A 27,442-nucleotide genomic window follows, 5' to 3' on the forward strand; every position below is an offset into this window, starting at 1 on the left:
TAGCTGTCTCACCACTTTCTAGTGGTCCTACCATAGACTAGATAGGAAAGAATCCAACCTTTTCTGGAACACCTATTTTTTTGTAGAAGTCGTTCTAGGATAGTTTTGATGTAGAAGTGGAAGTCGTAGCATTTACAGGAAGTGTTATATTAACAGGAAAGGATAAATGTTTACTTTTAGAAGAATGTGCATTCATTTGAGCACAAAAGACTGGAACTGGAAGATGATTGTTGTCAATGTGGATTGATCGGGACGACAATGGTTTCCTCAATCACACTATCTCCATCCTCATCTGATGAAGACAATGTGAATGCTCCTTGATCCCTGAAGTATGCCTAATCATGGTAGTATCATGTAGGTAATTCTGAAGGTGGATGACCAAGAAGATTCTGCTCTATGCTTTCTCCCATGTTTCTGGAGTCAAGTCTTTTGTGAACATGGTAAGTTCATCACTGTCTTTTTCTGAAGGATCAATGCATAATGGCATTTGGTCTAATACTTGGTTTGCTTCTTTTTGTCTATGAATCTTTTCAAGATCCATTATCCAGATCATCAATCTAGTCAAAAGTTGTTCTATAATCAATATCTGACCAGTCAGGGAACATGAGTTCTATAATCAATATTTGACTAGTTAGGGAACATTGAAGAGGTTTTTGGAAATAGCTTGGAGTTGTATCCCAAGTAGATGTGTCTTGTAGGTCTACAATCATTGGGTAGTAAATGTGTTGTACCTCTTTAAGAAGGGTATTTTCTAGGTCATCTTCTTCTCCTCAGCTAACATAGTATATATCTTTATCTGTTGTGGCAGCATTTGAAGTTCCTCCACCAGTAGGAATTATTTCCTTTTATTTGCCCTTGGAAGGAGTGGCACGATGGACATTCAATGTTCCTGATATTGGGGAGAAGTTTGAGGTCCGTCCCTTTTGTAGTGGAGAAATTTGTCCATAGAGTTGGCCATTGTATTGTGGTTGTCTGCAATTATTGGCAGAGACCAAAAAGTTGGTCAACCATGTGTTGCAAAGATTCCACCTTCTCTATCAAACTTGTTAAGGCCAGATGTGCCCACAGTTCATGGCCTAGATCTCTGATGTCCAAGAGGAGTTATCTTGTGGACGCAAATAAGGGGCTACTTTATACTAGTTGTTCTCATATTCAAATTCTTGGATAGTGTTGAGCACACTAGAAGATGAAGATGAGCTTGTATTTTCAATAAGCTTGCGATAGTGTTGACAATCACCTTGTATGATTTGAGCATGGGTACATGGTTGAGTATGAAATTTCAGGGTATTAGCCTTCTGTGATGGAGATATTCTTAACTATGGTTGTTGCATAGCTGTTTTCTACAAAGATTGTTCTCAGACAAGGTTTTGCTACAACTACTTCTAAGGAAGAAAGAGGGTTTTTCATTTTATGTTTTGTACTTTTATGACTTTTGGTGGTAGTAGCTCCTTTTTCCTAATGGATGAAATAACTAGGTAATCCTAGTTCTGACCAATTAATACAATCAGGTAAAAATCTTTGGGCCGTTTCATGTTGGCATCTCCTTTTGTCTCTTCTATCTCTTTTGTGTCTTCTGGAGTGTCAAGAAGATCTTTGACCATAATCTTGCCAATTGTTGAAGTGATTCATGTGGTGAGAGTGTGGTCATTGCCGATGATAGTTGTGTCTTCTTCGGCTACCGTATCTACTATTATAAGAGTTTTACAATTGCACGTTTCACATCCTCTTTTATGGTCTGCTCAATAGTCTAGATAATTTGACCGACATTGTCAGTGAAGTCACAATTTTCATTCTTTATTCTTTCTTTACAAGTAGAAGGGTATAGGTTTTGGAAATGAACAAACCAAATGTTCTTTCATTGAATTATCATGGGCACCCAGACCTTCATACATTAGGTCTCTCATATATACCAAATATTCTTTGTATGATCTAGGGTCATAAAGTTTTAGTTTAAAAAATGCCTCGCGGGCTTCCAAAATATCATCCAATTTGTTGCCTACTATTTCTTTTAGTAGTAATTTGGAAAAGATATGTATTGGGTCTGCATGTTGCACTATTGCCAGTTTGACTTGTGGGTGAATAGACTCATGAACTTATCTCTTTTTCATGGAAAATGGGCTTCATGAGAATTGATTGCTTGGAAATTGCTAGGGAGGATGACATCACCATCTAGTTCTTCTGTTATATCTAAAGGTGTTTCATCTATAGCATCCGTGAAGTTTGGCTATTAGAAGATTCTTCAAATTCTTCAAATTCATTGTCCTCTGCATCAATAGTGTCATAACCATTGTTGTATTTACTATCATAATTACTATCATAGGAATAAGACTCATCTGAATAGATATCATAAGAATAACAGCTATTATAGTCATAGTGATGTTGATAATGCATATTGACCTTCGCAGAGTCTGTATGATCCTTGCCTTTTTGGGGACATTTATTAGCTAGGTGGGAAGAACTTCCACAAATAAATCATTTCAAATCCTTATTTTTTGAACTGTTTTCATATTCCTAAATTTTTTTCATTTTTGGAATGAGATTTATGGTGATACTTATCTCTTCTATCTCTTTTGTGTCTTCTAGAGTGTCAAGAAGATCTTTGACCATAATCTTGCTGATTATTGAAGTGATTCATGTGGTAAGAGTGTGGTCGTTGCTGATGATAGTTGTTTCTTCGGTTGCTATATCTGCTATTATAAGAGTTTTGACAACTGAACTTTTCACATCCAAAGTCTACATCAAATTTGTAAGCACGCTTACAAATAGACTATGGGAATCTCTGATTCAGCTGTGTCATTTTCTAGTGGTGACATACCTCGTGAAGTCACAATTTTCATTCTTCATTCTTTGTTTACAATAGAAGGGTATAGGTTATTGAAATAAACAAGTCAAATGTTCTTTTATTGAATTATCATGGACACCTATACCTTCATACATTAGGTCTCTCATATATACCAAATATTCTTTGTATAATCTGGGGTCACAAAGTTTTGATTTAAAGAATGCCTCGCGGGCTTCCAGAACATCATCCAATTTGTTGCCTACTAGTTCTCCTAGTACTAATTCAAAAAAGATCTGTATTGGGTCCGCATGTTGCACTATTTCTAGTTCAGCTTGTGGGTGAATAGATATCCACCATTGTTTCAGACCTTCGACAAACCCATGTGTCATAGCATTAAGGATGTCAATCCTATTGGTTTGTGGCTTTTCAACCATTTTCTGACTGACGTAAGTGTACATCGTGTAGATCACAAGCTTAATTTCTTCTGATGATTTTCCATCAATAGCCCAGATAGGAAAGGATCCAACCCATTGTGGAACTCCTATTTTTTTGTAGAAGTTGTTATAAGATGGTTTTGATGTAGAAGTGGAAGCCGTAGCATGTACAGGAAGTGTTATATTAACAGGAGAGGATAAATATTTACTCTCAGAAGAATGTGCATTCATTTGAGCACAAAAGACTGAAGTGGAAGATGTTTGTTGTGGATGTGGATTGATCGGGACAAAGGTTTCCTCGATCACACTGTCTCCGTCCTCATCTGATGAAGACAAGGTGAATGCTGCTTGATCCCTGAAGTATGCCTCATCATGGTAGTACCATGCAAGTAATTTTGAAGGCAGATGATCAGGAAGATTCTACTCTATGCTTTCTCCCAGGATTCTCAAGTCCAGTCTTTTGTGAACATGGTGAGTAAGTTCATCACTGTCTTTTTCTGAAGGATCAATGCATAATGGCATTTGGTCTAATACCTAGTTTGCTTCTTTTTGTCTGTGAATCTTTTCAAGATCCATATCATCAATCTAATAAAAAGCTAATCTATAATCATTATATGTCCAATCAAGGAACATGAGTTCTAGATATTCAAATAGATCTTGTACTGTTTGTCCTGATTGAAGAGGTTTTTTGAAATAGCTTGGATTTCCCTTTCATTAGATACATTCTTTTGCATTTCTATATTTATCCAATGATTCCTAGATACATTGTTTGCTTAAGCATTAGATTCTGCATTGTTTGCTTAAGCATTAGATTCTGAGATAGAGTAGATAGTTCTACATATTTTGAGAAGCAGAGATAAATCTGCTTATTTTCCTTTGTAGGAGAATGTGAGATGTTTGGACAAGAAGGTATAAGGTACCAAATGTTGTAATATATCTCTTCCAAGTAGTAGATCATACCTCATTTGTTTCATTAGTTGGATTTCTATGGGCACTTTGATTGATCCAAGATGCAAGTATGCTTGTGTCACATGGATCAATGTGATCTTTTCGTTATTTGATAGTTCTACAATGATGGGAGTAGTAACCTTTATACATTTTTTGGGAAAGACCTCATATGGGGCTATTGTTAGCAGTGTCTATTAATGCATCTACATATAATGAGAATTGTAGCATATTTTTTAGCTATACACAGACCATTGGGATTGGTCCACCTGTGTCTACTACATTAAGCTTATGTACTCTAGGTTGTGCTAACCATACCAAGTTTACTGGTCTCACTGGGTAAGTAATTGTTGCTGAAGAGTGTAATTCTTGCAAAATCGCTGAAGTGCCTTGAGAAATTTCCTTCTGACTGACCAATATTCTTTTGTACACTTTACACAAAGAGTGAAGTTAGTAGTCCTGTCATTGCCAGCTTGTTGAATCTCTTTAATATTTGTTTTGAGAAGTTGGGCCTATGTTCTACGTTAGTGAAGATTTTCCTATTTATGTGGAATGAACATGTTGGCATGTCCTTTTGTCTCTAGGCCAAGAGTACCTGGTTTTGGCAAGTCATAGGGATTTGAGAAAAACTCCTGCCTGATTTTATTTTTATGTTTTTTATGTTTGGAAGAGGATGTTATTGAGCTGTGAGATTTTGATGATTCTGGTGAACTGTCTTTTACATGTTTCCCTTTTGCTTTTCGTGAGAAATTAGAAGTAAAAGGAAAAGCACTAATGAACTTATCTCTTTTTTATGGAAAATGGGCTTCATGAGCATTGATTTCTTGGAAACTGCTAGGGAGAATGACATCATCATCTGATTCTTCGATTATATTTGAAGATGTTTCATCTACAGCATTCATGAAGTGTTCTCCTGTATGCCAAGAAGTTTTTCTATTAGAAGATTCTTTAAACTCTTCAAATTCAATGTCCTCTGCATCAACAGTGTCATAACCATTGTTGTATTCACTGTCATAATCACTATCATAGGAATAAGACTCATCTGAATAGATATCATAAGAATAACAACTAGTATAGTCATAGTGATGTTGATAATGCATATTGACCTTCTCAAAGTCTATGTGATCCTTGCCTTTTTTGGGACATTTATTAGCTAGGTGGGAAGAACTTCCACAAATAAATCATTTCAAATCCTTCTTTTTTGAACTTTTTCATATTCCTTAATTTTTTTCATTTTTGGAATGAGATTTATGGTGATACTTACCTCTTCTATCTTTTTTGTGTCTTCTGGAGTGTCGAGAAGATCTTTGACCATAATCTTTGAACTGATTCGTGTGGTAAGAGTGTGATCATTGCCGATGATAATTGTGTCTTCTTCGGCTGTTGTATCTACTATTATAGGAGTTTTGGCAACTGAACTTTTCACATCCAAAGTCTACATCAAATTTGTAAGCACGCTTATAAATAGACTATGGGAATCTTTGGTTCAGCTGTGTCATTTTCTGGTGGGGTGACACACCTCTTTTATGGTCTGCTCAATAGTTTGGATAATTTGACCAACACTGTCAATGAAGTCACGATTTTCATTCTTCATTCTTTGTTTACAGTAGAAGGATATAGATTCTAGAAATGAACAAACCAAATGTTCTTTTATTGAATTATCATGGGCACCCATACCTTCATACATTAGGTCTCTCATATATACCAAATATTCTTTGTATAATCTAGGGTCACAAAGTTTTGATTTAAAGAATGCCTCACGGGCTTCCAAAACATCATCCAATTTGTTGCCTACTAGTTCTCCTAGTAGTAATTCGAAAAAGATATCTATTGGGTCCGCATGTTGCACTATTGCCAGTTTGACTTGTGGGTGAATAGATATCCACCATTGTCTCAGACCTCCAGCAAACCCATGTGTCATAGCATTAAGGATGTCAATCCTATTTGTTTGTGGCTTGTCTACCATTTTTTGGCCAACGTAAGTGTACATCATGTATATGAGAAGCCAAATTTCTTCTAATGATTTTCCATGAATACACCTGATAGGAAAGGATCCCACCTTTTATGGAACTCCAATTTTTTTGTAGAAGTTGTTATAGGATGGTTTTGATGTAGAAGTGGAAGTCGTGGCATTTATAAACACCATATTGGGGAATATGGGAATTTCCCATAATTTTGGGACACGTGGTCAAATCTTTGGATTTGTCATAACTTGAACACTATAACTCCAAATTGAGCACTCTATAACTCAATAGATTCCATTTTTCAAGTGCTTTCCAATGACAGGTCACATCATATGGTTTTGAGAAACTTATGGGCATGTTACCCGAGTGCCACCTTTTTAGTATTCAAAAAATGGGAATTGGGAGATTCCCAAACTCACTAATATTGTGTTTATAGGAAGTGTTATATTAACAGGAGAGAATAAATGTTTACTCTCAGAAGAATGTGCATTTATTTGAGCACGAAAGACTGATGTGGGAGATGATTGTTGTTGATGTGGATTGATCGGGACAAAGGTTTCCTCGATCACACTTTCTCCGTCCTCATCTCATGAAGATAAGGTGAATGTTGCTTGATCCCTGAAGTATGCATGATCATGGTAGTACCATGCACCTAATTATGAAGGAGGATGATGAGGAAGATTCTACTCTATGCTTTCTTCCATGATTCTCAAGTCCAGTCTTTTGTGAACATGGTGAGTAAGTTCATCACTGTCTTTTTTTAAGGATCAATGCATAATGGCATTTGGTCTAATACCTAGTTTGCTTCTTTTTTTCTGTGAATATTTTCAAGATCCATATCATCAATCTAATAAAAAGCTATTCTATAATCATTATCTGTCCAGTCAGGAAACATGAGTTCTAGATATTCAGATAGATCTTGTATTGTTTGTCCTGATTGAAGAGGTTTTTGGAAATAGCTTGGAGTTGTATCCCAAGTACCAGTAGATGTGTCTTGTAGGTCTGCAATCATTGGGTAGTAAATTTGTTGTACCTCTTTTAGAAGGGTATTTTCTAGGTCATCTTCTTCTCCTGAGCTAACATCTTCATAGTAGTATATATCTTTATCAGTTGTGGCGGCATTTGAAGTTCCTTTACCTGTAGGAATTATTTCCTTTTCTTTGCCCTTGGAAGGAGTGACACGATGGACATTCAATGTTCCTGATGTTGGGGAGGAGAATTGTAAGGTCCCTCCCTTTTGTAGACGTTTGTTGGAGAAATTTCTCCAATCAGTGTGACTGTGTTGGATGAGGGGTCCAGTGAAGAAGTAGCATGAGTAGCTAAAACTAGAGTTGGTCGTTGTATAGTGGTTTTCTGCAATTATTGGCAGAGACCAAGAAGGTTGTCAGCTATCTGTTGCAAAGATTCCACCTTCTCTATCAAGCCTGATAATGCCAGATGTGTCCAGTTCATGGCCTGGATCTTTGCTGTCCAAGAGGAGTCATATTGTGGATGCAAACAAGGGGTTACTTTATACTAGTTGTTCTCATATTCAAATACTTGGATAGTGTTGAGCACACTAGAAGATGAATATGAGCTTGCATTTTCAATAAGCTTGCGACAGAGTTGACAAACACCTTATACGATTACAGAAATAGAAGCGATCACAGTTATCACAAAATGTATGTAGGATAGCTCAAGCTCAACTTAAAGAAATGAAATAATGTGGTGTTGTGAGATCATGGAGTGCAAGAGTGCGAGTGGGGATACGATGCAAGAAAGAACTCAAGGTTGAGGAGACAAAGCTTGCTCTTATATTTATGCTCTCTATAAATGTCTATGCTCTATAAACTTATGTCTTACAAATGAGACCCTGAGAAGTATTTATAGGCTTGAGTTGTGTTGGAAGGCTTTGTCACGTAAAGAGATAAGGAAGAATCTCATAGTGCAGTCTGAGGTAAAGAGGTAGATGCTTCAGTGCCTTTTGGCAGGAATAACTTGTAGAAAGGTATAAAAGAGTTTTGTACATCGCCTTTTTCTTTTGAGAGATTATAGTGGTTTTCGGGATAGGAGATCTGCAATAGTATTCTAGATGCCAGCTACATGCTCAAAAGTAACATCAAGGGCATCAAAGAATAGTGACCATCTAAGTAATCTTTTATTTCCAACCTTATTGGGTTCCTTTTTGGTGAGCTATCCCGACACATGCTTTAGGTCAATACGAAGGGTAAAGGGGACAAATTCTATAAAAATTTTGAAAGCTTTTATGGCTGTGATCAGGGCCAAGATTTCCCTCTGATATGATGCATAATTTTTTTGTGTTCTGGAGAATATGGCGGAGGCATTTCGGCATGGATGTAGTTGGGAAGAATCTTCTTTTCATTGGCATGAGCCCCATCTCTTGTCAGAAGCATCTGTGTACAAAATAAGTAGAAGGCCTATTGGCAAGCGTAAAGGAGGAAGATTTTTAATTACATTTTTTATATTTTGGATTTCCAATGTGTGTATGGATTGTCACCTAAAATTTTCTTAGCAAAGTAAAGGGTAAAGGTCCTTTGAATAATGAGCAATATTTGGTGTAGAGGAATTAACCCAATTTAAATAGCCGAGAAATTGTTATAGTTTTTTAACTAAAGTCATTGTATCCGGCATGTCAAGAATTTTTGTTAGCATATGGTCTTGGAGTTTGATATGTCCTTGGTTGATTTCAATGTGGAGAAACTCCACTAACATTTGAAACAGTAGTGATTTGGTAGGTGACAATACCATGCGATAACCTGATCTTAAATCAATTTCTGAGAAGATCTTTACACCTTGAAGATGATCAAGTAATTGTTCTATCCTTGGAATTTGATACTTCTTCTTAATCGTCACCTTGTTTAGTCCACAGTAGTCGATGCAAAGATAGAGGGTCCCATCCTTCTTCTTTTGGAACAACAGTGGAGCTCTCCATGGTGAATTACTTGGATTGATGTATCCTTTGGTCCAAAAGTTGTTTGAGTTATTCTTTCAACTTAATGGCTTCTAGAATGGACATATGATAGGTTCGCTTTGCTACTGGAGTAGCTCCTACTGTTATATTAATCTCATGATCAAATTCTCTTGGTGGGGAAAGTTATGCTAGCTCTTTTGGAAACACATCTACATATTCCTTTAACCAAGATAGTTCTTCTTCAACTTCCCTTCCTTGCTCAATCTTATTAAGTTTGATTAGGTAGATAGGCAGTCCTTTTCTTAACCCTTTCACCATCTAAGAGGCCTTTGCCAATTGGATTCTAGGGTTTTTGGCTTCTTCTTGAGTGGTTACAAACTCTCCTTTTTTATCTATGAACATGATTTGATCTTTTCCATAATGAATATGAGCATCATGGGGGGGTTAGCCAATCCATCCCTAGTAAACACTCGTAAGCTCCTGGATTCATAACTCTGAATCCCATGTTGGAAAGATTGCCTCCTAAATTAAATTCCACTCTTCTAGATGCAGGTATAGTGTTTATTCCTAGTCTTTTTGCACACTTCAATGAGATAAATGAGTGGGTGCTTCCATAGTCAATCAAAATCTTAAAGGCTTTGCCTTGATAGATTGTGGAAGTTTGGATCACTGAGGAGAACTAGCAATTTGGGCCCTTCTTGTTGAGATTAGCATGTACTATTGCTCTTTCTATGTCTGCTTCTAAAGTAGGATCTTCACCTTCATTTATTCATGTGTCCCTTCCCTTAAAGGCTACTCCATCAAGTTTTTCTTTTGTTATTGAAACTACTCAATTTTTCCCACAATATTTTCCTTAGCAAATTGTTTGACCTAACTTTGGGCATTTTCTTTTGAAGTGGTCAGGTTCATTGAACCTTGGTGCCTCCTTGTTGCCGACTGCAAGTACAAAGTTTCCAACTGCACTTGTCTTGGCCTTCATCCTCTAATTGGTCTGGTATTTTTCTTGGATGCTTTTGACATATCCTCATAGTCCCTTGTATAGAAAACCCTATCTCCAAAATTTACCACTCTTGGATGTTATCTGGAACTCTTGGATAATGGGCCTTGCTTGAATTAATGCATCTTGTAAGATGGATGGGCACATTGCTTTGAGACGGGTATCCAATGGAGGATTTAGTTAGTGGAAAAAATTTAACACATTCTGGGTGATGTCCATGGGCGAGGCATACTTAAAAAGGGATACAAATCTAGAATAGTAGGCTTCCAAGCTCAACCCAAATTGCTTCAAACTAAAGACTTTATTCATTTTTAATGTGTGGTATGCCAGTGGTAGGTATCGCCCACATACAACTTCCTTCAAATTTTCTCAACTGATGGTTGCTTTTAAAACTCCTTGGTCCTTGCACCTTTACTTCCACCAAAGTTGAGCTTGTCCCATTAACTTTAGCTCAGCAACAATGCCTAATTAGGAGGAGCAATGCTTGCGGCAACAAAGTAGTCCTCAATTGATTCGATCAAAATTTCTACTTTAGACTCAATATCCTTTCCTTTGCCATCAAACTTGGGTAAGATTTGAACTTAGTAGTAATTCTTTCCAACTTGGTCTTATCTCCTTCTCGGATTTCTCCTAGTTTTTGCAATTTACCAATAAATTTGCTATATTTTGTGTTGTAAAAAATTTATACTTTTTATCAATTAATTTTTTGTTCTCTAGGATTGATGTTTTCTTTTATCTATTGTATGCAATGGGTTTTGATGAGTAGCAATCCAATCTTGTCTTCAACAAATTAGCTTATAGGTAAATTCACCCTATTTTTTATTGTTTCAATTCATGTGACTAACTAGTTATTTTTTGTTAAGAGGGATTCATCATTTGAAAAATTTAGTCGTTATTTTCTCATATCTATGATTTTCAATAGATTTTGATAATCATAACTTTAGAATTAATCATCATTACAATAATCAACATAGAAATGGAAGTATTCTATCTTATAGTCATTTTTCTCTCTTTTGTGTTGCGAGAATTCACACTAATGATTAGTTGTTTTGGTTGTTATTGAGGTTTTTGTTTCTGTAATATGCAATTATTGTGCAAGTTTAGGTAAAACACATAATTCTCAATAAACTATTTTGATGTGGTTTGTAATTCCTTTGTATTAGATGATATGGATGTACTAGAAGTTGAGGTTTAGAAATCATTTAATGTGTCGGTCCTATTGTGTCCATTTGGATCTCCATTACATTTGGCTACGATCCATGTAACTCTTGTAGCATATCATCCATGACACATAATGTGCTAAGTCATAGAATATGTCAAACTCAATCCAAAGTGCTTATTTAGATTTGCATACCATGTGGATGCTATCCTTATAACTACTTTGCATTACTCACATATACATATAATGTATTGTGTCAGATCAGATTGTTCATCATAATGAACTTATTTTTGTGACATTATCTAAGTATTCTTGTATTGTTCTTTCCATTATATTTCATGTAAATGCTACAATCAAAGTGACCTTGAAATTAAATATGCACTTTGTGTCGATGTACATATCTATATGCATTTTGATATTTATTGATGGTTACAAAAGCATGAACATCTATTAATGCCATAGTTGATTTGTATAGCATATTGGTAAATACTAGTCAAACTTAAAATGCTTATTGTTTAAAATTTTAGCATATACTTCTTTACATCTATTACCTAGGTTATAATACTTGAGATAAGGATGAGCATTCTCTTAATAGAATCACATAATGTGAAAAGACGCAGATCTAGAGCATGGTAAGGAGCTATGGCGGATGGAAGATGAATTCTTAGATTTTATCAGTGGAAGAGCAAATTACAGTGTGTCAAGAGACACAAGTAATGATGGTGTGAAAACACACTATGTAAAGACTATGTCTGAGTTGATGTCGAACTTGAATCTTCTTAGTTTGGGGTTGTCCATCCTTCTTCAATTTTTCCAGGTCCTTCCCCTCCTTGATTTGATGCTCGGATAGTAGATCAAAGTGGCAATGGGTTGCTCTAGGAGGCAAGAGAGAGAAAATGATGAGATTTTTGAGCTTAGGTGAAATTGGCTATGGAGTCACAGTTAGGGTTTTAGAGAGCAGCCTGGTTTGTTTTGCTTAGTGTGCATTGTTTACTCAACCATTTCAAGAAATTTTTATGTGAGGATGAATCTTGATTAATGGGCTATCAATGCCCTAGGATGGCAACTGGCACATTGTAGCACAAAAGTTTCAACAAGCATATTAAACCCTATCAAACTAAGCACTAGCTCAAAGAATGTACACCCAAGCTGGTTCATACCAATTTTAATTTTTTGCACATATTTTGAAGGAATATAAGGGTTTGAGACACGTATTAAAAGCATATATTGTCAAGATTGTGGGAGAGAAGGAAGGAGTCTCACTTGTAGCTTTCTTGCTTGCATAATGGGGGAATACACACAAAGGTGGAGACTGAAAACAGTTTTCCTCTTCTTAGTTGTGTAAGCCAAAAGAACTCTAGTACATAGAAATAGAAGATCCCTCTATATGGGTCTCAAACCAAACTCAACTAACTAAGGTGGCATACTAACTGAGCCACGAACTAGAGTAGATAAGGATAGCTATCATGTAGCTATTATTCAGGGGCGGTGTACCAACCGCATCTGCAACTGACAAGTCGGTGACATAAATACACAACGGTCACCCCGGCGTATCACGAGTGGAGCTCGATATCTCAACACTCCCCCTCGAGCTCAATCCCAATTCCTGCACACCAAGCAGGTCTCTGAACTTGCGCAGCTTCTCTGCGCCCAATGCCTTCGTGAATATGTCAGCTACCTGATCCTCTGTGCTGACATAAACTAGATCAATAAGACCTAGTAAAACCCTCTCTCGCACATAGTGATAATGCACCTCAATGTGCTTTGTTCTAGCATGATAGACTGGGTTATTTGCCAAGTGTATACTACTCATGTTGTCACAATAAATGACAACTGGCCCATCTGTAGACTGATGCATATCATAAAGTAGCTTATGCAACCAAGCTACCTCACATGCAGCCATTGCTGCACCCCTGTACTCAGCCTCTGTGCTCGACAAGGCAACTGTAGGCTGTTTCTTGCTGCTCCAAGTGACTGCAGCACTCCCAAAAGAGAACACATATCCACTGGTAGATCGTCTATCAGAAATACTACCAGCCCAATCAGCATCAGTGTATCCATGCAACTATATCTAAACCCCAGTCTCATAAAGTAGTCCATACTGCAATGTGGACTTCACATACCTGAGTATGCATCTAGCCGCATCCAAATGCGGTTTCCTTGGAGCCTGCATAAACTGACTTACCAATCCAACAGCATAGCTCAAATCTGGCCTGGTAATAGTCATATAAATCAAACTTCCTACTATGCGTCTGTACATAGTAGGGTCTTCCAAAAGCTCACCTGCATCTGCGCTCAGCTTCACATTCTGCTCCAAAGGAACTGAAATAGGCTTACAGCCTGTCATCCCATATTTGGATAGCATGTCCAATCCATACTGCCTCTATAAGAGCCGTATCCCACTTGGTGATCTAATCACCTCAATACCCAAGAAATAACGCAGCTCTCCCAAATCCTTCATCTCAAACTTCTGCTTCAATAGCATTTTCACATGAAGGATATCTTCATCACTATCACCTGTCATAATCAAATCATCAACATAAATGACAAGTAGCATAATACCTTTCTCTGTTTTTCTCACATAAAGTGAGAAATATGCCTTGAAAATCTGAAAGCCAATAGTGACAAGATACTGTCCTATCTTGTCAGACCATGCTCTAGGTGCTTGCTTCAAGCCATATAAGGCTTTCTTCAACGTGCAAACAAACTCAGGATGAACAGCATGCACATAACCTGGTGGCTGCTCCATATAGACCTCTTCTTACAAATCACCATGCAAGAAGGCATTCTTTACATCCATCTTATGTAAAGACCATCCCTTTGATGCAGCCATAGCAATGACTGCTCTTATGGTTGCCATCCTTGCAACCGGACTGAATGTTTCTTCATAATCAATGCCATAAGTTTGTGCATACCCCTTGACTACTAATCTTGCCTTGTATCTGTTCACAGAACCATCTGCATTGTGCTTCACCTTATAAACCCACTTACAACCAATTGCATTCTTATCTTTAGGCAAATGTACCAATTCCCATGTAGCATTTGCTTCCAAGGCATCCATTTCTTCATCCATGGCTTTCTCCCATTTTTCTTTTCCCATGGCTTGTTCAAAAGAAGTGGGTTTTGGTTCCTGTATCACTTTGACCATATATGTATAGTGAATGGCTATAAATCCATCATATTTCAGCCTATCCACAGGATACCTAGCTCTGGTAGACTTGCGCAAAGTAGGTTCACTCCCAGGTGCTCTCAAAACATCCCTGGTCTTCCTTACTCAGGTGTAACAATAGAAGGAATACCCAACTCATCATCAATGCTCTGTTCTGAGCCACTGGATTCACCGTCCACATAAGAGTGATCCGCATTCACATCAAACATGGGTTGATCTACCTTCTCTTTTCCTTTTCGTGAAACCTGCATACCATTATCTGCATTGTTTTGAGAAGATTCTCCTGATCTCAATCTACCTGTCCATGGCGAAGAATGTGAACCACTGCTAGAGGACGCTCCAGGTCCACTAATATCTTGTGACTGCTGTTGTGAATTCTGTGCAGCATTATCATTTTGTGCATCTACATTATCAATCACATGTACTGGTTTATACCAGCTACTCATCTCATCAAAAACAACATCTCTGCTCACTGTAAACTTACGAGTAGAAGGGTTAAAGCATCTATACCCTTTTTGCTGCAGAGAATAACCAATAAAGATGCACTTCTCAGCTTTTGGATCCAACTTGGATCTCAACTCATCTGGCACATGAACATAGGCAATGCAACTAAAAATTTTCAAATGAGAAATATCTGGTTTCCTACCAGTATACCTCTCCTCTGGAGTCATGCCATGTATTGCTGCAGTGGAAGTCCTGTTCATTATGTAGACTACTGTAGCAACTGCTTTAGCCTAGTAAAAATCTGGCAAGTCTTTTTCGTTGAGCGTGGCAAGAGATACCTCTCCAATATGCCTGTTTTTTCTTTCTGCAATTCCATTTTGTTGTGGGTTATGACTACATGAATATTGCTGCTTTATGCCATGCTCCTGCAAGAACCTTGCAAACTCATTTGAGAGGTACTCTCCCCCTCCATCTGACCTTAGGTATTTTATTTGCAGGCCTGTTTCTTTTTCAACCATAGCTTTAAGAGTTTTAAAATGCCCAAACACTTCACTTTTCTTTTTTATAAAGTACACCCAAACTTTTCTGCTATAGTCATCAATAAAAGTGACAAAATAATGACAGCCTCCAAGAGATGCAGCTTTAGTAGTCTATACATCAGAGTGGATTAATTCCAATGGCTTCTTACTCTCTTGAACATGTCTAGAAAATGGTTTCCTTGCCTGTTTTCCAAATTGACAGGCTTCACATACCTTATGCATTTCTGCAACCTTGAATTTAGGCAATCCTGCAACAATATTTTGGGCTTGCATTGATTTAAGTCGCTGTACATTAACATGACCAATGCGTTTATGCCAGATATCAATATCTGCAACTACACCGGCCCCATGTGCACACATTGCTGCACTCAATTCAGGCATGTCTGCTTCCAACGTAAACATTCTGCCTTTCTTCTTTCCTTTTGCTATCAAGCGACCTTTATTTTTCATATCCTCAACAAAGCATCCATGAGAATTAAATCTGACCTGCAAGCCCTGCTCAACCATTTGACTAACAGAAATCAGGTTATTGGTGATATTCGGGACATGAAATACATTGGACAGGTATTTCTTTTTCCCATCCTGCATAGACAAAGGAATTTTTCCAATCTGCACAATAGGATGTGCAGTATCATCACCAGTCTCCACAAATCCTGGTTTTTCCATGTTCCTTGCATCCTCCATCCATTCTGCATGACCTGTCATGTGGTTTGATGCACCTAAGTCAACATATCACATATCGTTGCTTTTTTCTGCACTTGTCACAGAATTGGTCATGTGCTGCACCATAAACAAGTGCTCATTTCTGTCATCACCCTGTCTATTAGAAGATGCATAATTCCCTTGTTGCAATTTTCCATTCATAATGTCATTCTGCTCTTTATAGCAGTCTTTAGCCATATAACCCATTTTACCACAGTAGTAGCATTCAACATTACTGTTTGCATTTTGGCCTCTTTGCCATCCACCATGACCTCTTTGGCTCCCCCTGCCTCTAGAGTTACCACGTCCTCCTCCATAGGACTGGTTTTCTTGAGTTTGCTACATATTTTGATTTCTACCACGGCCTCCAAATCGGCCTCCTCTACCTCTGCCTCTACCTCTTCCAGCATTTGAGTGGAAGACAACTTCTTTTGAAGTTCCTCCTGAAGAAGATGCACCACCATTTCTCTGCTCCTCAAAAATTAAAAAAGCAATCAACTCCTCAAAATCAGGAAATCTTTCACGGACGGAAATGGATGTTCGGAACTGTGCATAATCCTTTTCTAGACCATTCAATGTCACAGAAACTAAATCATCATCTTCCACTGGCGACCCAATGGAAGCAAGTGCATCTGCAATCTTCTTCACCTTCATGTGGTAGTCATTGATGCTCATACTTTCTCTTTGCACATTGTGCAACTCTTACTTGAGCTGCATTTTCCTAGCTTGCGTATTTGTGCTATACATTTTTGACAAAGTATCCCATGCCTCCTTTGGCGTACTTGCATCTTGAATATGCACAATCATAGAGTCTGAAATGCTGATAGACAGTCAGTACATAACTTTCATGGCTCTCTCATGCCATGCTTTAAATGCCTGCATTTGCTATTGATTGGGAACATCAGGAAGAACTGGTTCTTCTTCATTTCCTGCAACGAATTCCCAATATCCTTTTTCCATAAGGAAATTCGTCATTCTAAACTTCCATGCTTGGAACTTGTTCTTGTCAAGCTTTTCAGTGACAATCTGTGAAAGAGAATCAGATGCCATTACAGAACACTGCAAAAAGTTCTGTCACTGCAAAGAACACAGCTTCAGCCTCACAAAGGCAAATCTGCAAAACTGAGAAAGTGGTATTTGACCACACAGTCACTTCCTAATGACGATTTTGCATCAACAGGCAACAAGGATGATTCTGTAATTCCCAATGTCTCTGCGCACAGGCATACGATGCAATTTCTACAATAACTTTTCACCGACCTGTAGAACAGTGGTTGCACAGCATAAAATAGGGCCTTTTCCTGAGTGCGTGCAGAAAACTTCCGCCTCCAAAATAGGCCCCGAAATGGCCTCAAATCAAAAAAATAGAGCAACCAAGGGGTAAAGCCCTTACCCGCAGCATATACTGCCCTCTTGCTACATCGCGAAGGGCGTCTTAATCTGAGACAATGCACTCTTGCACTTTTCGACTGTGCTACCTGTAGAGACTTGCTCCCAAAACAGAAAAATGAAAGCAACACTAGTCCTCTTACCAGAACACCGCGAACTTGGTTTGCTTTCTTGAGCTTCTTACCACGAACAAGGCTCTTGTACCATGTCAAGATTGTGGGAGAGAAGGAAAGAGTCTCACTTGTAGCTTTCTTGCTTGCACAATGGGGGAATATACACAAAGGTGGAGGCTAAAAACATTTTTCCTCTTCTTAGTTGTATAAGCCAAAAGAACTCCAGTACATAGAAATAAAAGAACCCTATATATGGGTCTCAAACCAAACTCAACTAACTAAGGTGGCATATAACTGAGCCACGAACTAGAGTAGATAGGGATAGCTGTCATCTAGCTATTATTCATGGGCGGTGTACCAACCGCATCTGCACAACTGACAAGTCGGTGACATAAATGCACAATGGTCACCCTAGCATATCACGAGTGGAGCTCGATATCTCAACATATATGTCATAAAACGTACATCAAAGGATTATGTAACAAGGATTCTAGATAAAACTCGGATATGAAAAATCACTCATAGTCTTGAGACTGATTGAAGGTTGTATCCTGTGGATTCCACAACAAGGAACACCCCTCCATTATCTTTTTATTTCCTAATTATTGTTGAGGTTTGTAAGAGTTGACACTAGAGAACAAATGGTTACACCAAAAAATAGATACAATGAGAAAACAATTAGAGGAGAGCGAAGGAAAAATAGGAAGACTTGAAACACAACTACATATATGACCAGACAAAAGGAAACGATGCTTGGGTTGCATGAAAGAAAGAGAAGTCTAAAAAGAATATTGAGACACTCAAGCTTGAAAGTGGAGATTGCAAGAGAATAATAACAACAATACGATAATAGTTAGTCACTCACTCTAAACTAGCTGTAATCTTCTATTGTGGTTCAAGAGCATCAATTCCAAAGTAAGTACTCATTCTGTGAATGCATTATGAATCCATGCTCATATATGTGTCATCATTGTTATTGTAACTGACAAGGCCATTCTCCATCTAGACAAAGCAACAAGGAATGTGGAGAGAACATTGTAAGCCTACAACAACTTCATTCCTCTCAAACCTATAGTGAACATGTTGGTTGAGAAGAGGTTAAAGAAGGCTAAGGAACAATGTGTTGAAAAGTTTATACAAAGGTCCTGCCTAGACAAAGAGGACATCCAAAGCACCCTGGAAAAAGTAGGGATTAATAGACAAAGCCACACTCAACTCTTCAAAGTTATGCAAGAGACATCGAAAAAGAAAAAGGGTCAAGGGATCCTTACTTTCAAATCCATTTTTAATTTAACAAAGGAGATGAAACATCAACTAGAGAGTCTTGAAAGTCCTTGGTGAGCCCTTTCATATCATAGATAGCTATCCTAGAAAGAAGAGAGTGCAAAAATGTAACATCTGTAATAACAACATTTTCTTTGACATGAGAACTTTGCAGAGCTATGATCAAGTTTAATAGGCTAGAGCATAAAACGCCAAGTGGGATTGCTAACTTTGTTATCAAGCTAGATGAAACTAAGATTGTAAAGGGTAAGAAAATAGAGAGAATTTATATTTCCCTAATGAATAGGAATCTTCAACCTGGTAGTGAGGGTGATGAAGACATGGAGAGCTCAGTGCACTTTAGTATACAATCAGAGCAAGACATTTGGTGGTTGGAAGAATTTTAGGTTAGCATGAAAGTTTTTTATATGTTGCACTGGATGTTTCGATAAACTTTTATACCTAAGGTGGTAAGTGCTCAAGTGTTAAAGGGTTTGGATGATATAAAGTCGAGTAGCACATGGCCATAGATTTTTAAAAGTCATTAAAATGCATGTATAATGTGTCAAGAGATGCTACTACTAAGAGTCTTTGCATTTACTACATAACCATGGCTAAGGAGTGCAATGCTACTAATTGAAATAAAGCACCTAATAGACATATTAAAGATCCAAAATTTCAATCCATTCTAGGTATCCCTTTAACAAACGTCCACATGTGCATATTGCATGAATTTTGTAGAATAATTGAGAAAATTGTGCATCTTCATATTGGATCTGCATGGAAATTGCAATTTCGAAAGACTTGAGATTATGCAATTAGGGCTATTATGAAGGTTTTGTCAAACATTGATCTCCACAAGGGAAATGTTTGATCAAGGTATATCCTCAAATATCTAAATATGAAAATAGTGTTCTCAAGAAACCCTCAATAGGAGGAGTTAAGGCTAGAAGGTTTTTGGGCTTTCATGGGAAGCCCTGAAAAATAAACTCCATGAAAGGTTCTTCTCACATTCATTATAACCAATGGAGAGCGCTACACAATGTAGTCAAAAACCATGGAGATGAGGGAAGAGCAAGGAATAAGAAGGCCAAAGTGTGGGAGGAATTGGATATAGTGTTCATATATTTTGATAAAACACCTTGGTCCAAGGAGAATATCACATCCTTCAAGAGGGCCCTCATCAAATTCAAAACCTCCAAAAAGGATGCCTAGGGAGCTAACCATCTCACACTATATATTAGAAACCTTCATTTTTGGTTTCTATGCCTTGAACTTACCGATTAATCCCAACTCTTTTCTTATGCAAAGCATATTATTTATAGCCATATTATCATAGCACTACATGTCCACTCATGAAAACCCTAAGATAATTATCATTTCATAGAATTTAAATGGTCTTAGTCAGTGCCATGTTGGCTATTCTTTCATTCATGTAAGTGCTTGTATCCAAGACACGATGCCAAAAGACTCAATGTATATGTTTGGATCTTAAGATTGTGTAAGTGATAGTGTCCAATAACTATCCAGCAAGGTCAAAAGTTAGAGTCCAAAGTCCATGGGACAAGTAAGAAAGTGCCCAAAATAGGTATGATGCACAAGAGTAAGAGCAGGATAAGAGGAAAGAGGTCAAAAGAGAAGTCATGGGGCTGAAAGAGGTGCAATTCTTAAGGTGTTATAGGGATGAAGTTTGCATGGATCAAGGTGCCATCATCACTTAAGGAAAAGAGAAGAAACCTCTTCGTATAAGGAAGAGATCCATAACCAATAGACATTAAAGAAGAATCGAGCATCAAAGCTTGATTGGAGAGAGTAAAGAGAAGGTTTTTATGGGCTGAAATAAAGCAAGCCACTATGTCTAAACACAAAATTTTATTAGTAATAATCCTTCTTCATCTATCTTGTCAACATTCATGAAGCTTCAAGCTAAAGACATTCTCTAAAACACCCCCAATCATAACCTAGGACTTGAGGCATCAAGTGAATGAATTTGTGGCTCTTTTAGGGTTAAAATTGACAATAAAAATAGAGTATATAACAACATATAATTGATGTAATAAAAATTTCAGCATGTACCTTGCATGTGGTTACAACAGATGAAGACTTTTGCTTGTCTACTGGAGACAGAGGTATGGTGACCTGAAGAGCTTTCTTTGGATGCTCTTTGATAGCAAGCGATGATTCCTCTGATGTTTATGGGTAGAAATTGATAGAGAATAACAAGGTAAAATAGGGGTAGCATATTGTCCATGGTGTTGGAGAGCTTCAAACTTGCTTCTAAAGGCATCTATTGAAGGAATCTTGGTCTCTATTACTAGGGATAGTTTGAGTAATCTTGCTCTCTATTACTAGGGATAGTTTGAGTACCATCAAACCTAAAGATTAGAGTGGATTTGAAGAAGCAAGGGGGGATTTTTTTGTTGCTAAAATTTATTATCATAACACGGATAAAGTGGTATTTAGTGCCTTATACAAGGTTTTGTGACACAATAGTATGCTTTCTACCACTTGGTATTATGTCTAGATGATAGTTCCTACTTCTTGCCATCGAGTTGCATGATTAAAACATGCATTTTGGAGCCTATGTGTTAGCAAAAATCCTACTTATAGTAGAAAATTTATCTATGACAAGGTATCAATTGAGCTATTGACTCAAAGTGCTTGGGCAATTGTCCCATCAAGGGGTTACACTGTCGCATGCAGTGCATGCATTGATCTTGAACTAATGTACATGTCATTAATTGAAAGGCTTTGATTTGGTTTCATACAATGTGTTCGGATTTTGGAATTCTATAAGTAGTTCTTCTTCTTAATCTTTTCTTCTTTTACTCTCAGCAACCTTCTTACCTAAACCCATGTGGTTAAGGCCTTCTACCTTATATGCCCCACTGACATTTGGTGAACTCAACGTGAAGACCGTCGAAAGGATTGCACACATGGGTGATGCAATGGGTTCTAGTTCTTTTCTGTGATTTGATGATGATATGAGGCACGTGTTATTGCTATTGTAGCAACATGCAACTACAATCACAATGGCTAGAATCGAGTCTATGGCCTTTAATGCTTTTTAGGCAATTGAGCATGAGATGAAACAGTTTAATGGTTATAATATATTGGCTTATTTGCAATTGTATATAGCATCAAAAATGGATTTTTTTGGGGTTTCACAATATCCATGGAGTCAATTAGCTTACCATGTAGACACTCAAAGAGTGGATTTTAGTCTTGTATAGGCAAGATTTAGGTATGGTAGACTTTAAAAAGGCTTTGAGAGAGGAGTTTTTTCAAAAAGATACTAGTTTGGTCATAGACAAGGCATTTATGGACTGGGTAGAGAAACCGAGCAAAGGCCTTCCAACCAATGCTGCATTGCTACAAGAATTTGAGAGCAACTATGCACAATTAGATGCCATTGAGTAGCACGCTGCTTTAGAGGGTTAGCAGGTGGAATATTTTTGAAGGCTGCAGATCTTGTCTTGCAAGAAAGGTTGGGAGATTTTTTGGAAGATGATACAATAGAGACAATGCTAAAAATAGATTCATCATATGTAATTGATATTGTTAATAGGATTTTTAAGAGGGAAAGAATGAAACCAAGACTACATGTAGTAGGGGCTATGTTTGATGCCTTTGATAAAGAATCTACAGTGAAACCATCTCTACTTATGGTTGTACCTACTATTCCAACAATGAAAGAAGATGCTTTGGGTGAGTTAGTGAAGTATGTGTGACCTACAACAACTGAAGGTTACAAAGTTAGATAAAAAGGTGGAATAAAAAGGGAGGGTAATAGCTCTCAGACTTACCCGAGGGGTTTGTACATAGGTGTATATGGTGTGACTACCCCTAGCATGAGAGGCGTGACTATGCTTCCTATCGTGATGTATTGGCCAAAGATTTAATCTTTTGGAAGGATGGTAAGTTCTATTCAAACAAAACAAGTTTGCCTCTTGAGCCAAACTTTGATGAAGGTAGTATCTAGAAGCTTCTTGACGAAATGGCAGTAAGAAATGTATTTGTAGCTATAGATGATACCACATATGGTTTGCAAATTGAGAAACCTCCTTGGAAAATGCCTAGATGTCATGAAGGTTGAAATTTGGATACATGCTTTGGATTCTGTAGAGAAAGGGAAGGTTTTCACCATTGATTTGACATGTGCTAGTCAAAGTATACAAGGTACGATAGGTTGGGATGCTCTAATGGACTCTTTTCCAACCTATGCATACTTGGAAAAAGTGCAAAATACCAATGTAGTTGTGGAAGAAAAGAGAAAAATGGATAAGAATGAGACAAACACCTCAAAGAGAATAATAGGGGGTGATGTAGAATAGCAAAAGGTGACTGAAAATATCACTCTTGAGCATATAATGGAAGATGCAGTGCACGATACGAAACATGAAGGAAAGAAAAAGGGCAAGCATCTTGGGTATAAGTTGTAGTCTGACACAAAGATTGCAATTGATATCAAGAAAGTGCTTGGGGAGTAGATCTTTAATAGCAGGGTGGAGTTTATGCTTGGCAAGGTGCTGAGGATTGCCAGGTGTGAATTTCATGATAAAATCATAAATATTATTAAGAGAAAGTGGCAATTTTTGGGAAAGACCACTCAAGCATTGATGCAGATTGAAGAGGGGATGGATTTATAAGAGATATAGTTGAATTCTAATTATGAATCTATTGTTGTTTTAAAGTTGGCTAAGGGGAGATACATTTGGATTCTGATGATGAATCTTTTTTTTTTAAAAGTAGGATAAGGCTCGAAATGGGCAAAATGAGGATGTAAAAATCTATGTATTAAGTGAAAATGTTGTTGATAATAGCACTATTCATGGAGATCTTAGAGGTCTACAATCTAATGAGGATGAGGCTTTCAGTTTTTGTTCTTGGAAGCCACTATTCATGCACACATTGGGCTAGAACCACTACAAAGATGATAGTGAAAATCGGAGAGTGAAAGACCCCATGCATTACATTTTACTCAACCATGGGTCCAAAATAAATGTCATGGCAAGCAATGTATATGAGAATGGTCGTTGGCCAATTGTGAGCTGAAAAAACTCCTTTAGAGAGCTTTATGCTGCATACCCAAATATTCGGGTGACTATTAGGAATGTATAGGATGACCAATATTTTTTTATACATGATACATACACTTATCCGATTACATTTACATCACAAGAGTGAGGAATGGAGAGCAAAGTTAGCATTTGCTCGTGTTAGGAGCAGAGATGACAAAAGAGCAATATATAGTTCTTGATCATGTGTGTTAACCATGTACGAAATAGAGATACTCTTAGGGATTATCCAGTGCAATTGATTGTAAAGGAGTTTAAGGGTTTTAGAAGGCACTACTATAATGGAAGGCTATGGTAGTACTAACTAGAGGATGTTCTTGCCTGTTGGTGAAAGGGAAAATGTATTTACAACTAGTTTTCATGTATAGACATGAAATATTTCTAGAGATTTAAGAGGATTGAAGATATGTGCAAGGTTGAAATGATGTATATAGAGAAAGTTTAAAAAGAGTATTAGGATTGTTTGATGGCCTTATCTTTGTAAATACTATGGTCAAAATTATAATAGTAATTAATGTAGAAGTTATGGTTGAACATTATGTCTTACTGGTATGCACCTTGGATATATTTAAATTCATAAAATAATTTGCTCAACAAGAATGTAAATTTTAGCAAGAACGGGCTGAAGCACTTGTGGAGACGAAGTACAAGATAGTTGACAAAAAGGTTAAGCTAGTTATTATGCCTTTACTCCCTAGCAATCATGGGATGTATGAAACATTGTTAAAAAAACCAAGTCTGAGAGATCTGAGGGGACTTGGGCATAAGTTTACCATAGAGACATTGAAAGAATTGAAGGTTGGGTGTGATGGGCGTCTCTTGTTCTGCTATCAAAAAGGGATTGTTTTATGAAGATATTGTCAAAACATGGGAAGGATTTTGCATTTTAGCTTGTTGAAATTGGTTGTGTTGACTCCTGTTTATGGCCCCAATGGTGATTTTTATAGTGCAATAAATTTCATGTAATTTGAGGCCAATTCTTGTGCCTTTGACGTATTTGCCTAAATTAATGGAGTTATTAAATGAGAAGATTAGGATGAAATTTTTGGAGCCATCCTCAGCTCCATATTCGAATCATTGGTGGCTTACTATTCCCAAGAAAAATAGTGCATTGCAGTTCATTAAAGATATGCATCTGGTCAACAAAGTGACACTAAGAAATGTTGATGCAAGGCTTGTAGTAGATAAGTTTACAGAGGCATTTTCTAGAAGGGCTATTTATTCATTGGGGGATTTATACTTAGGTTATGATCAGTTCCAATTGGCAATGGAAAGTAGAGATATCACTACCATGAAGACACCATTGAGAGTAGTTTGGATGTGTACCCTTTCATAGGGGGCAACAAACTCTATTTCCCACATGATAAACACAATGAATAAGGCCTTAAGAGACTACATACCATAGCTTACTATGTCATTTAGTTATGATGTACCAATTAAGGGTTGTGCAATGAATGAAAGAATAAGAAGTTGGATGAAAATGGTTGTAGGTTTATTTTTTCCAAGCATCTTACTGATTGCAAAAGGATTTTGGCTCGGTTAGAGGAAGTATATTTAACTCTATTGGGTCAAAAGTTTGTATTTATGTTGAGGAGGTGTTGACTATAGATCACATGTGTGGACCCTATGGCAAGAAGTTTCACCAACAAAGATTGATGGTGTTGACAAGTTGTAGAATACCTGATCCAATGTATCAAAGGTCAAGAGGTTTTTATGTGCATGCATTTTTTATCTCGTATGGATTCCTCACTTTGAACATGTGGCTAATGATCTCTATCAACTATTCAAGAAAGACACAAAGCTTCATTGGGAAAGGAAGCACATTAAAGCTATGAAGAAGTTGAAGAGGTTGTTAAAGTCACCAACTTTGAGGAAGATAAGACTATTCAAAAGGAAGATCTATTATCCTTATAATTGACATAAGCCAGATTGGTACTGATGGGCACGATCGGACATGATGATGATGAGGGTAATAGGTATGCTATCAAATTTGGTTCAAAGGTGTTGAATAAAAGGCAAAGAAGGTACCTGCAAGTGAAGAGAGAGTTATGGGGGGTTGTACTAACCCTCAAGTGTGATCAAGAGCACTTTATTGCTACACCTGTGGTTATAGAAATAGATTTCTAATCGTAGCTAGAGATGGTTGCTAATTGTATAACTTTAGATATTGCCATGCCATGCTAAATTGCTTACATTAAGTCACATAATCCTGAATTGCAATACATTGCAACGAGTAACAATCCAATTGCCAACATGTTATCAAGAGCACACTTTGAGGATGAAGAGGGGATGATGGAAGATGGAGAGAATGGTGATTTTGTTGCTAAAAATGCATATTGGAATTAGAGTGGTAAGTGATGTAACTATACATACAATTATTATAAATTCAAGTATAGTAATCATAAATGTGGGGATAGTATTAAATATAGCAAATACAATAGGTAGACTAACTGTTGAAAGATATGACAAATGATGTATGCTCCAAGAAGAGATGCCTTGAATACCAATTGCACAATGAGGCAGAATGCTACTATCCAACTACTAGAAAACATTGTACTTGACTATCACTTTCAAGAGTTGAATGCAATATATCATGATGCTTTCTTCTTTCAGTTAGTGTCATTGTCTGTGTCTTGCACAAGATTGTGTTTAATGAGTCCAAGCTTCCATCTTGGAACCTAATTCACTTGTGTAACAGTTAGTCCATTGTCTATGTCATCATGAGTCTTGTATTCATCTTCCAACCTCCATAGCTCCTGCCATGCTCTAGATCCATCTTTTGACATGGTATTAGAGCTTACTTGAGCATGTCTTAGCTCTAGTCTTCTTCTCCAGTCTCTCTTTACCTTTGGTCAATTCATTGTTAACTCATGATGTCATTTCTCACCTCCATTTCCACTACTTTACCTTCTTGTCTGCCATAGCTAGACTGGACCAATAGCACTTGGAGCAGTTGGATCTCCTCAACCAGGAAACATCTCATCGTGATTCCTTTTGGAGATATCTCCCTCTGCTCAGGACACTTCTTTGTGTTAAATAAAACCCTGACATTGGTGCCTCCCCAGATCAACATTGCATTTTTCCCAAGTCGATGTTGGTTCTATGCATGTTCCTATCGTACTACTCCTAGAATCTCCACGCAACACAATCCTCATCATAACCATAGGGCAATGGAAGGGCATTACTTAACATACTCCTAGCTCAAATCTCAAGCCAAATGGTTCACTAGGGTGGCTACACAAAAAAACCAATCGGGTCTATCAGAAACCCTAAAAACTCCATAGCCATTGTGCTTCAAGCTCTTTTCCACTCCATTTTCTAGCTCCTCCCAGCACACTAAAAGCCCTACCACTCTAATTTGACTGAGCACTGAAGTTTCCAACAAGTCAAGTCTAAGAAATAAGATTTGGAGCTATCCACCTAAATTCAAGCAATCCACCTAAAGATCAAGACAACCACATGAAATCAAGCAACATCAAGGTTGAAATCAAGCTAGTATCTTTTGATACTATTTAGCTCGTGTCTCTTGACACATTGAAGTATAAGTCTTTTT

This window comes from Lygodium microphyllum, chromosome 28 (assembly GCF_053477565.2).
Source record: "Lygodium microphyllum isolate KBCC chromosome 28, Lygodium_microphyllum_v1.1.10, whole genome shotgun sequence".
Classification (NCBI taxonomy): Eukaryota; Viridiplantae; Streptophyta; class Polypodiopsida; order Schizaeales; family Lygodiaceae; genus Lygodium; species Lygodium microphyllum.